This window comes from Oncorhynchus masou, unplaced genomic scaffold (genome assembly GCF_036934945.1).
Source record: "Oncorhynchus masou masou isolate Uvic2021 unplaced genomic scaffold, UVic_Omas_1.1 unplaced_scaffold_1103, whole genome shotgun sequence".
Classification (NCBI taxonomy): domain Eukaryota; kingdom Metazoa; phylum Chordata; class Actinopteri; order Salmoniformes; family Salmonidae; genus Oncorhynchus; species Oncorhynchus masou.
This window is the reverse complement of record NW_027000752.1, coordinates 106,857-116,517: the sequence shown is the minus strand read 5'-3', so window position 1 is coordinate 116,517 and position 9,661 is coordinate 106,857.

The window sequence follows — 9,661 nt, the reverse complement described above, 5'->3', positions numbered from 1 at the left end:
AAAATATATGGCCTTAGAATCTGGTGTCATACAGAGCAGCAAGAAACAACTCTTGTAAACTCTTGTTGCTGCGTGATTTCTCAATTTCTGATCAACAAACAGCTGTTGCCTTGAGGGCCGTTTGTTTTTCAAAAATAGATTTGGAGCTGATATAGAGTAGTAATAAATTGATGACAAATATATATAATAATTGGTTTTTAATTTATATATATATATATATATATAAATATTGTCCTGAAATCACATCCTCCTTGTATTGATCCACAGAATTCTGAATACATTTTTGATCTGATAAAGCGGTAAGCAATCTAAATCAGTTTTTTGTTTTTTATTTACAACTTTAATTATTTATTTTTATTTCACCTTTATTTAACAAGGTAGGCCAGTTGAGAACAAGTTCTCATTTACAACTTCGACCTGGCCAAGATTAAGCAAAGCAGTGCGACACAAACAACAACACAGAGTTACACATGGAGTAAACAAACATACAGTCAATAACACAATAGGAAAAGAAATCTATATACAGTGTATGCAAATGAGGTAAGATTAGGGAGGTAAGGCATTAAATAGGCCGTAGTGGCTGAGTAATTACAATTGAGCAAATAAACACTGGAGTGATAGATGTGCAGAAGATGAATGTGCAAGTAGAGATACTGGGGTGTAAAGGAGCAAAATAAATCAAATAAATAACAATATGGGGATGAGGTAGTTGGATGGGCCATTTACAGATAGGCTATATACAGGTGCAGTGATCTGTGAGCTGCTCTGACAGCTGGTGTTTAATGTTAGTGAGGGAGATAAGAGTCTCCAGCTCCAGTGATTTTTGCAATTCTTTCCAGTCTTTGGCTGCAGAGAACAGGAAGGAAAGGCGACCAAAGGAGGAATAGGCTTTGGGGGTGACCAGTGAAATATACCTGCTGGAGCACGTGCTACGGGTAGGGTTCTGCTATGGTGACTAGTGAGCTGGGATAAGCCTGGGTTTTACCTAGCAAAGACTTATAGATGACCTGAAACCATGTGGGTTTGGCGACGAATATGAAACGAGGGCCAGCCAACGAGAGCGTACCGGTCGCAGTGGTGGATAGTGTATGGGGCTTTGGTGACAAAACGGATGGCACTGTGATAGACTGCATCCAATTTACTGAGTAAAGTGTTGGAGGCTGTTTTACGAATTACATCGTTGAAGTAAAAGATCTGTAGGATAGTCAGTTTTACGAGTGTATGTTTGGCAGCATGAGTGAAGGATGTTTTGTTGTGAAATAGGAAGCCAATTCTAGATTTAATTTTGGATTGGAGATGCTTAATGTGAGGCTGGAAGGAGAGTTTGCAGACACCTAGGTATTTGTGATTGTCCACATATTCTAAGTCAGAACTGTCCAGAGCAGTGACACTGGATGTGCGGGCAGGTGCAGGCAGCGATTGGTTGAAGAGCATGCATTTAGTATTACTTGCATTTAAGAGCATTTGGAGGCCACGGAAGGAGAGTTGTATGGCTTTGAAGCTTGTCTAGAAGTTAGTTTAACACAGTGTCCAAAGAAGGGCCAGAAGTATACAGAACGGTGTCGTCTTCTTAGAGGTGGACCAGAGAATCCTCAGCAGCAAGAGCGACATCATTGATGGAAACAGAGAAAAGAATCGGCCCGAGAATTGAACCCTGTGGCACCCCAATAGAGACTGCCAGAGGTCCGGACAACAGGCCCTTCGATTTGACACACTGAACACTGTCTGACAGGTAGTTGGTGAACCAGGCAAGGCAGTCATTTGAGAAAACAAGGCTCTTGAGTCTACCGATAAGATTTAGGAAAATATGCTTGTTTTGCCTATGCCTGACCATGTTACATTTTTGTCAAACCAAATGAAATTGTATTGGTCACATACACATGGTTAGCAGATGTTATTGTGAGTGTAATGCTTCTAGATCCAGCAGTGCAGCGGTATCTAACAGGTAATATACTACAATTCCACATCAAAACCCGACCAGGTTTGACCAGACTTTGGGTTAGTTGTTTGTCTTGGTGTTGGACCAAGAGGGGACAGATGATGAGGGGGGAAAAAGAATATGAGATTGGCCACTGGAGATAGTGGACATTCCAGCCCAGGGGACAAAAATATATATTTTTCTGCTGTCTGGCGTCCCCATAGTCAGGCCTAAACACAGCTTCCTGTAATCTGTAATCTGTCAATGAAACTCTCCCAAACGCTTAGGCAGCCGATGAAACTGAGGGGCGCCTCTTGACTCCTGGGAGAAAAGGAGGAGAGAGGGCAAGCAGCAGCTAGGGTGTGGGGGTCAAATTCACCTGGCCCTCTTACTGTAGATATTTGTCCTGTTCAGTTGAGTTCTGTCCATACAGTACATTAGGAAAGTATTCAGACCCCTTTGACTTTTTCCACATTTTGTTACATTATTATTATTACGCCTTATTCTAAAATGTAAAATGTTTTTTTCCCCTCATCAATCTGCACCCAATAACCCATAATGACAAAGCAAAACAAATATCACATTTACACAAGTATTCAGACCCTTTACTCAGTACTTTGTTGAAGCACCTTTTGCAGCGATTACAGCCTTGAGTCTTTTTGGGTATGACGTTTCAAGCTTGGTACGTCTGTATTTGGGGAGTTTCTCCCATTCTTCTCTGCAGATTCTCTCAAGCTCCGTCAGGTTGGATGGAGAGCGTCGGTGAAAAGCTATTTTCAGGTCTCTCCAGAGATGTTCATCCGGGTTCAAGTCCGGGCTCTGTCTGGGACACTCAAGGACATTCAGAGACTTGTCCCGAAGACACTCCTGCGTTGTCTTGGCTGTGTAATTAGAATCATTGTCCTGTTGGAAGGGGAACCCCAGTCTGAGGTCCTGAGCGCTCTGTTTTTTATCAAGTATCTCTCTATACTTTGCTCTATTCATCTTTTCCTTCGATCCTGACTAGTCTCTCAGTCCCTGCTGCTGAAAAACATCTCCACAGCATGATGCTGCCACCATAGGGATGGTGCCAGGTTTCCTCCAGACATTCAGGCCAAAGTGTTCAATCTTGGGTTCATCAGACCAGAGAATCTTATTTCTCATGATCTGAGAGTCCTTTAGGTGCCTTTTGGCAAACTCCAAGCGGGCTGTCATGTGCCTTTCACTGAGGAGTGGCTTCCTTCTGGCCACTCTACCATAAAGGCCTGATTGGTGGAGTGCTGCAGAGGTGGTTGTCCTTCCGGAATGTTCTCCCATCTTCACAGAGGAAATCTGGAGCTCTGTCAGAGGGACCATCGGGTTCTTGGTCACCTCCCCGAAACAAGGCCCTTCTCCCCCTATTGCTCAGTTTAGCCAGACGGCCAGCTCTAGGAAGAGTCTTGGTGGTTCCAAACCATTTAAGAATGATGGAGGCCATTGTATTCTTGTGGACCTTCAAAGCTGCAGACATGTTTTGTTAGCCTTCCCCAGATCTGTGCCTCGACACAATCCCGTCTAGGAGCTCTATGGAGAATTCTACTGAAATGCACTGTTATCTCTGGGACCTTATATAGACAGGTGTGTATGTCACGCCCTGACCATAGAGAGCTTTTATTCTCTATGTTGGTTAGGTCTGGGTGTGATTTAAGTTTTTTTTTTTATCTAGGTGAATTATATCTCTATGTTGGCCTAGTATGGTTCCCAATCAGAGACAGCTGTTTATCGTTGTCTTTGATTGGGGATCATATTTAGGTAGCAATTTTCCCATTGTGCTTCCTGGGATCTTGTCTATGTATAGTTGCCTGTGAGCATTATATTAGCTTCACGTTTCGTTTGTTAGTTTTGTTGTTTTGTTCTTTAAAGTTTTCTATTCCAAAATAACACGCTTCATCTTGGTCCACTCCTTATAACAATTATGACAGAAGATCCCACCACAAACGGACCAAGCTTACAGGAGGAGAAGACATCCTGGACTTGGGAGGAGATAATGACAGGAAAGCAGACGCAGGAGGATCAACGGCGACTCCGAAGTTCCCGACCACGACAGAAGTCCGAGAGGCAGCCCCAAAAATGTTTGGGGGGTGGCACACAGGTTGGTCGGCAAAGCCGAGGGGCGAGTCTGAGAGCGAAGAGGAATATTGGGATGAATGGAGCGAGGAGTATTGTGAGATAGTTGACGGGAGTGATAAGGTAGAGTGGATGTTTTGGTGTCTGGAGGTAGAGTTTTGTGGTCGGATGGCGCCACACCAAACTGGAAGTCTTCCGGTGTCTGGAGCCAGACAGTCAATAAGAACAATCCAAAATTCCTTTTTGATGAGGAGCATGGGACCATGTTTTGTGAGGAAAAAATTATGATTATTAGAAAGCAAATTACAGACTCCTCTTTAAATCTGAGCATTCCAAAGCTCAGTTGTCCTGAGTCTGCACCTTCAAAGCTCAGTTGTCTCTGCGTGGACCTAGGATCAAGAGAGACGCTCAAGTGTTTTAGTACTATATCTCTTGACACAATGATGAAAATAATCATGGCCTCTAAACCTTCAAGCTGCTTACTGGACCCTATTCCAACTAAACTACTGAAAGAGCTGCTTCCTGTGGGCCCTCCTATGTTGAACATAATAAACAGCTCTCTATCCACCGGATGTGTACCAAACTCACTAAAAGTGGCAGTAATAAAGCCTCTCTTGAAAAAGCCAAACCTTGACCCAGAAAATATAAAAAACTATCGGCCTATATCGAATCTTCCATTCCTCTCAAAAATCTTAGAAAAGGCTGTTGCTCAGCAACTCACTGCCTTCCTGAAGACAAACAATGTATATGAAATGCTTCAGTCTGGTTTTAGACCCCATCATAGCACTGAGACGGCACTTGTGAAGGTGGTAAATGACATTTTAATGGCATCGGACCGAGGCTCTGCATCTGTCCTCGTGCTCCTAGACCTTAGTGCTGCTTTTGATACCATCGATCACCACATTCTTTTGGAGAGATTGGAAACCCAAATTGGTCTACACGGACAAGTTCTGGCCTGGTTTAGACTTATCTGTCGGAAAGATATCAGTTTGTCTCTGTGGATGGTTTGTCCTCTGACAAATCAACTGTAAATTTCGGTGTTCCTCAAGGTTCCAGGACCGCTGTTGTTTTCACTATATATTTTACCTCTTGGGGATGTTATTCCGGAAACATAATGTTAACTTTCACTGCTATGCATGATACACAGCTGTACATTTCAATGAAACATGGTGAAGCCCCAAAATTGCCCTCGCTAGAAGCATGTGTTTCAGACATAAGGAAGTGGATGGCAGCAAACTTTCTACTTTTAAACTCGGATAAAACAGAGATGCTTGTTCTAGGTCCCAAGAAACAAAGAGATCTTCTGTTGAATCTGACAATTAATCTTAATGGTTGTACAGTCATCTCAAATAAAACTGTGAAGGACCTCGGTCAGTTACTCTGGACCCTGATCTCTCTTTTGAAGAACATATCAAGACCATTTCAAGGACAGCTTTTTTCCATCTACGTAACATTGCAAAAATCAGAAACTTTCTGTCCAAAAATGATGCAGAAAAATTAATCCATGCTTTTGTCACTTCTAGGTTAGACTACTGCAATGCTCTATTTCCGACCCGGATAAAGCACTAAATAAACTTCAGTTAGTGCTAAATACGGCTGTCTAGAATCCTGACTAACACCAAAAAATTTGATCATATTACCCAGTGCTAGCCTCCCTACACTGGCTTCCTGTCAAAGCAAGGGCTGATTTCAAGGTTTTACTGCTAACCTACAAAGCATTGCATGGGCTTGCTCCTACCTATCTCTCTGATTTGGTCCTGCCGTAACATACCTACACGTACGCACGGTCACAAGACGCAGGCCTCCTAATTGTCCCTAGAATTTCTAAGCAAACAGCTGGAGGCAGGGCTTTCTCCTATAGAGCTCCATTTTTATGGAACGGTCTGCCTACCCATGTCAGAGACGCAAACTCGGTCTCAACCTTTAAGTCTTTACTGAAGACTCATCTCTTCAGTGGGTCATATGATTGAGTGTAGTCTGGCCCAGGAGTGGGAAGGTGAACGGAAAGGCTCTGGAGCAACGAACCACCCTTGCTGTCTCTGCCTGGCCGGTTCCCTCTTTCCACTGGGATTCTCTGCCTCTAACCCTATTACAGGGGCTGAGTCACTGGCTTGCTGGGGCTCTCAGGGCCGTCCCTGGAGGGGGTGCGTCACCTGAGTGGGTTGATTCACTGATGTGGTCATCCTGTCTGATGGCGCCCCCTTGGGTTGTGCCGTGGCGGAGATCTTTGCGGGCTATACTCAGCTTTGTCTCAGGATGGTAAGTTGGTGGTTGAAGATATCCCTCCAGTGGTGTGGGGGCTGTGCTTTGGCAAAGTGGGTGGGGTTATATCCTTCCTGTTTGGCCCTGTCCGGGGGTGTCCTCGGGTGGGGCCACAGTGTCTCCTGACCCTCCTGTCTCAGCCTCCAGTATTTATGCTGCAGTAGTTTATGTGTCGGGGGGCTGGGGTCAGTTTGTTATATCTGGAGTACTTCTCCTGTCCAATTCGGTGTCCTATGTGAATCTAAGTGTGCGTTCTCTAATTCAGTCCTTCTCTCTCGGAGGACCTGAGCCCTAGACCATGCCCCAGGACTACCTGACATGATGACTCCTTGCTGTCCCCAGTCCACCTGGCCGTGCTGCTGCTCCAGTTTCAACAGACCTGAGCCCTAGGACCATGCCCCAGGACTACTTGACATGATGACTCCTTGCTGTCCCCAGTCCACCTGGCCGTGCTGCTGCTCCAGTTTCAACTGTTCTGCCTTATTATTATTCAGTCATGCTGGTCATTTATGAACATTTGAACATCTTGGCCATGTTCTGTTATAATCCTGGCACAGCCAGAAGAGGACTGGCCACCCCACATAGCCTGGTTCCTCTCTAGGTTTCTTCCTAGGTTTTGGCTTTTCTAGGGAGTTTTTCCTAGAAGTGCTTCTACACCTGCATTGCTTGCTGTTTGGGGTTTTAGGCTGGGTTTCTGTACAGCACTGAGATATCAGCTGATGTACGAAGGGCTATATAAATAAATTTGATTTGATTTGATTTGATTTTGTGGAGATACATAAGTACTTTCCGTGCGAAAGTGAGCATCCAGCCAGGACGGGTTGTGCCGGCTCCTTGGTACAGGATATCCTGCGCCGGCTCTACGCACTGTGTCGCCAGTGCGCCTTCGCAGCCCAGTGTGTCCTGTGCCAGCGCCACGCACTTGCGGGGCTAAAGTGTGCATCCAGCAAGGACGCGTTGTGCCAGCTCTACACTCCAGACCTCCAGTGTGCCTACATGGCCCAGTATATCCAGCGCCGGCCATACGTACTGTGTCCCAGTGCGCCTCCACCGTCCAGTACGTCCTGTGCCTCTTCCCCGCACTCATCCTGAGGTGCGTGTCATCAGCCCAGGGCCACCTGTACCAGTCCCAAACATCAGGCCTCCAGTGCGCCTCCACAGTCCAGACATCCTGTGCCTCCTCCCAGCACAGCCCTGAGGTGCGTGTCATCAGCCCAGGGCCACCTGTACCAGAAACATCAGGCCTCCAGTGCGCCTCCACAGTCCAGTACATCCTGTGCCTCCTCCCTGCACTCGCCCTGAGGTGCGTGTCATCAGCCCAGGGCCACCTGTACCAGTCCCAAACATCAGGCCTCCAGTGCGCCTCCACAGTCCAGACATCCTGTGCCTCCTCCCAGCACTCGCCCCTGAGGTGCGTGTCATCAGCCCAGGGCCACCTGTACCAGTCCCAAACATCAGGCCTCCAGTGCGCCTCCACAGTCCAGTACAGTGCCTCCTCCCCGCACTCGCCCTGAGGTGCGTGTCATCAGCCCAGGGCCACCTGTACCAGTCCCAAACATCAGGCCTCCAGTGCGCCTCCACAGTCCAGTACATCCTGTGCCTCTTCCCCGCACTCGTCCTGAGGTGCGTGTCATCAGCCCGGTGCCACCTGTTCCAGTCCCACTCATCAGGCCTCCAGTGCGCCTCCCACAGTCCAGAGCTTCCAGCGACAAGTCCCAGTTCAGCTTCCGGCAAAGTTCCCAGTCCAGAGCTTCCGGCACGTTCACAGTCCAGAGCGTCCGATGACAGTTCCCAGTCCAGAGCTTCCGGCGAATCCAGTTCAGAGCTTCCGGAGACGTTTCACAGTCCGGAACCTCCTATGACAGTACACAGTCCGGAACCTCCTGAGACGATCGGCCGCCCAGAACCTCCTGAGACGATTGGCGGCCCGGAACCTCCTGAGATGATCGGCCGCCCGGAACCTCCTGAGACGATCGGCCGCCCGGAACCTCCTGAGATGATCGGCCGCCCAGAACCTCCTGAGACGAATATGGCCGCCCAGAACCTCCTGAGACGATTGGCGGCCCGGAACCTCCAGCGACGATCGGCGGTCCGGAGCCTCCAGCGACGATCGGCGGTCCAGAACCTCCAGCGGGGGTTCCCAGTCCGGAGCCTCCGGCGACGATCCACGGTCCGGTTCCTCCAATGATGTGTCCACGAGCGGAGTGGGTACTTCGCCCCGCACCGGAGCCGCCCCGACGGTAGATGCCCACCCGGACCCTCCCCTATTGTGTCATGTTTTGCGGCCGGGGTCCGCACCTTTGGGGGGGGGGGGGGTACTGTCATGTCCTGACCATAGAGAACTCTTATTCTCTATGTTGGTTAGGTCGGGGTGTGATATCTGGTGGGACATGGTGGGATATCTGGTGGGTTATCTAGGTGAATTATATTTCTATGTTGACCTTGTATGGTTCCCAATCAGAGGCAGCTGTTTATCGTTGTCTATGATTGGGGATCATATTTAGGTATCCATTTTCCCATTGTGCTTTGTGAGATCTTGTCTATGAATAGTTGCCTGTGAGCATTATATTAGCTTTACGTTTTGTTTGTTCTTTAAAGTTTTCTATTCCAAAATGGTATGGAAACATACCACACTGCATCTTGGTCCACTCCTTATAACGATCGTGACAGTGTACCTTTCCAAATCATGTCCAATCAATTGAATTTACTACAGATGGACTACAATCAAGTTGTAGAAACATCTCAAGGGTAATCAAAGGAAACAGGATGCACCTGAGATTAATTTCGAGTCTCGTGGCGAAAGTTCTGAATAAATGCAAATAAGTTTTTTTCAAACATTTGTACACAAAAGAAAACTGATTTTGCTTTGTCATTGTGGGATAGACTGTAACGTAACAGTCTGAAGGTGCAGGGACGAGTACAGGGCAGGCTAGTGATGGCTGCTCAACTGTCTGGTAATATAAGCTGTTTAACAGTCTGATGGTCTGGTAATAGAAGCTGTTTAACAGTCTGATGGCCTGGTGATAGAAGCTGTTTAACAGTCTGATGGTAATAGAAGCTATTCAACAGTCTGATGGCCTGGTGATAGAAGCTGTTTAACAGTCTGATGGTAATAGAAGCTATTCAACAGTCTGATGGCCTGGTGATAGAAGCTGTTTCTCAGTCTCTCTGTCTACCTTTATTGTCTCTGTCTGCTAGATGGCAGCAGGGTGAACAGACCATGACTCAGGTGGCTGAGGTTCTTGAGGATCTTCTTGTCTGTCCTTTGACAGAGAGTGCTGTAAATGTCCCGGAGGGCAGTCAGTGTGCCCTGGTGATGACCATTAGCACCAGATTGTTCTTCAAGTTGTTCAAACGTTCATAGATGACCAGCAGGGTCAAATAATAATCACAGTG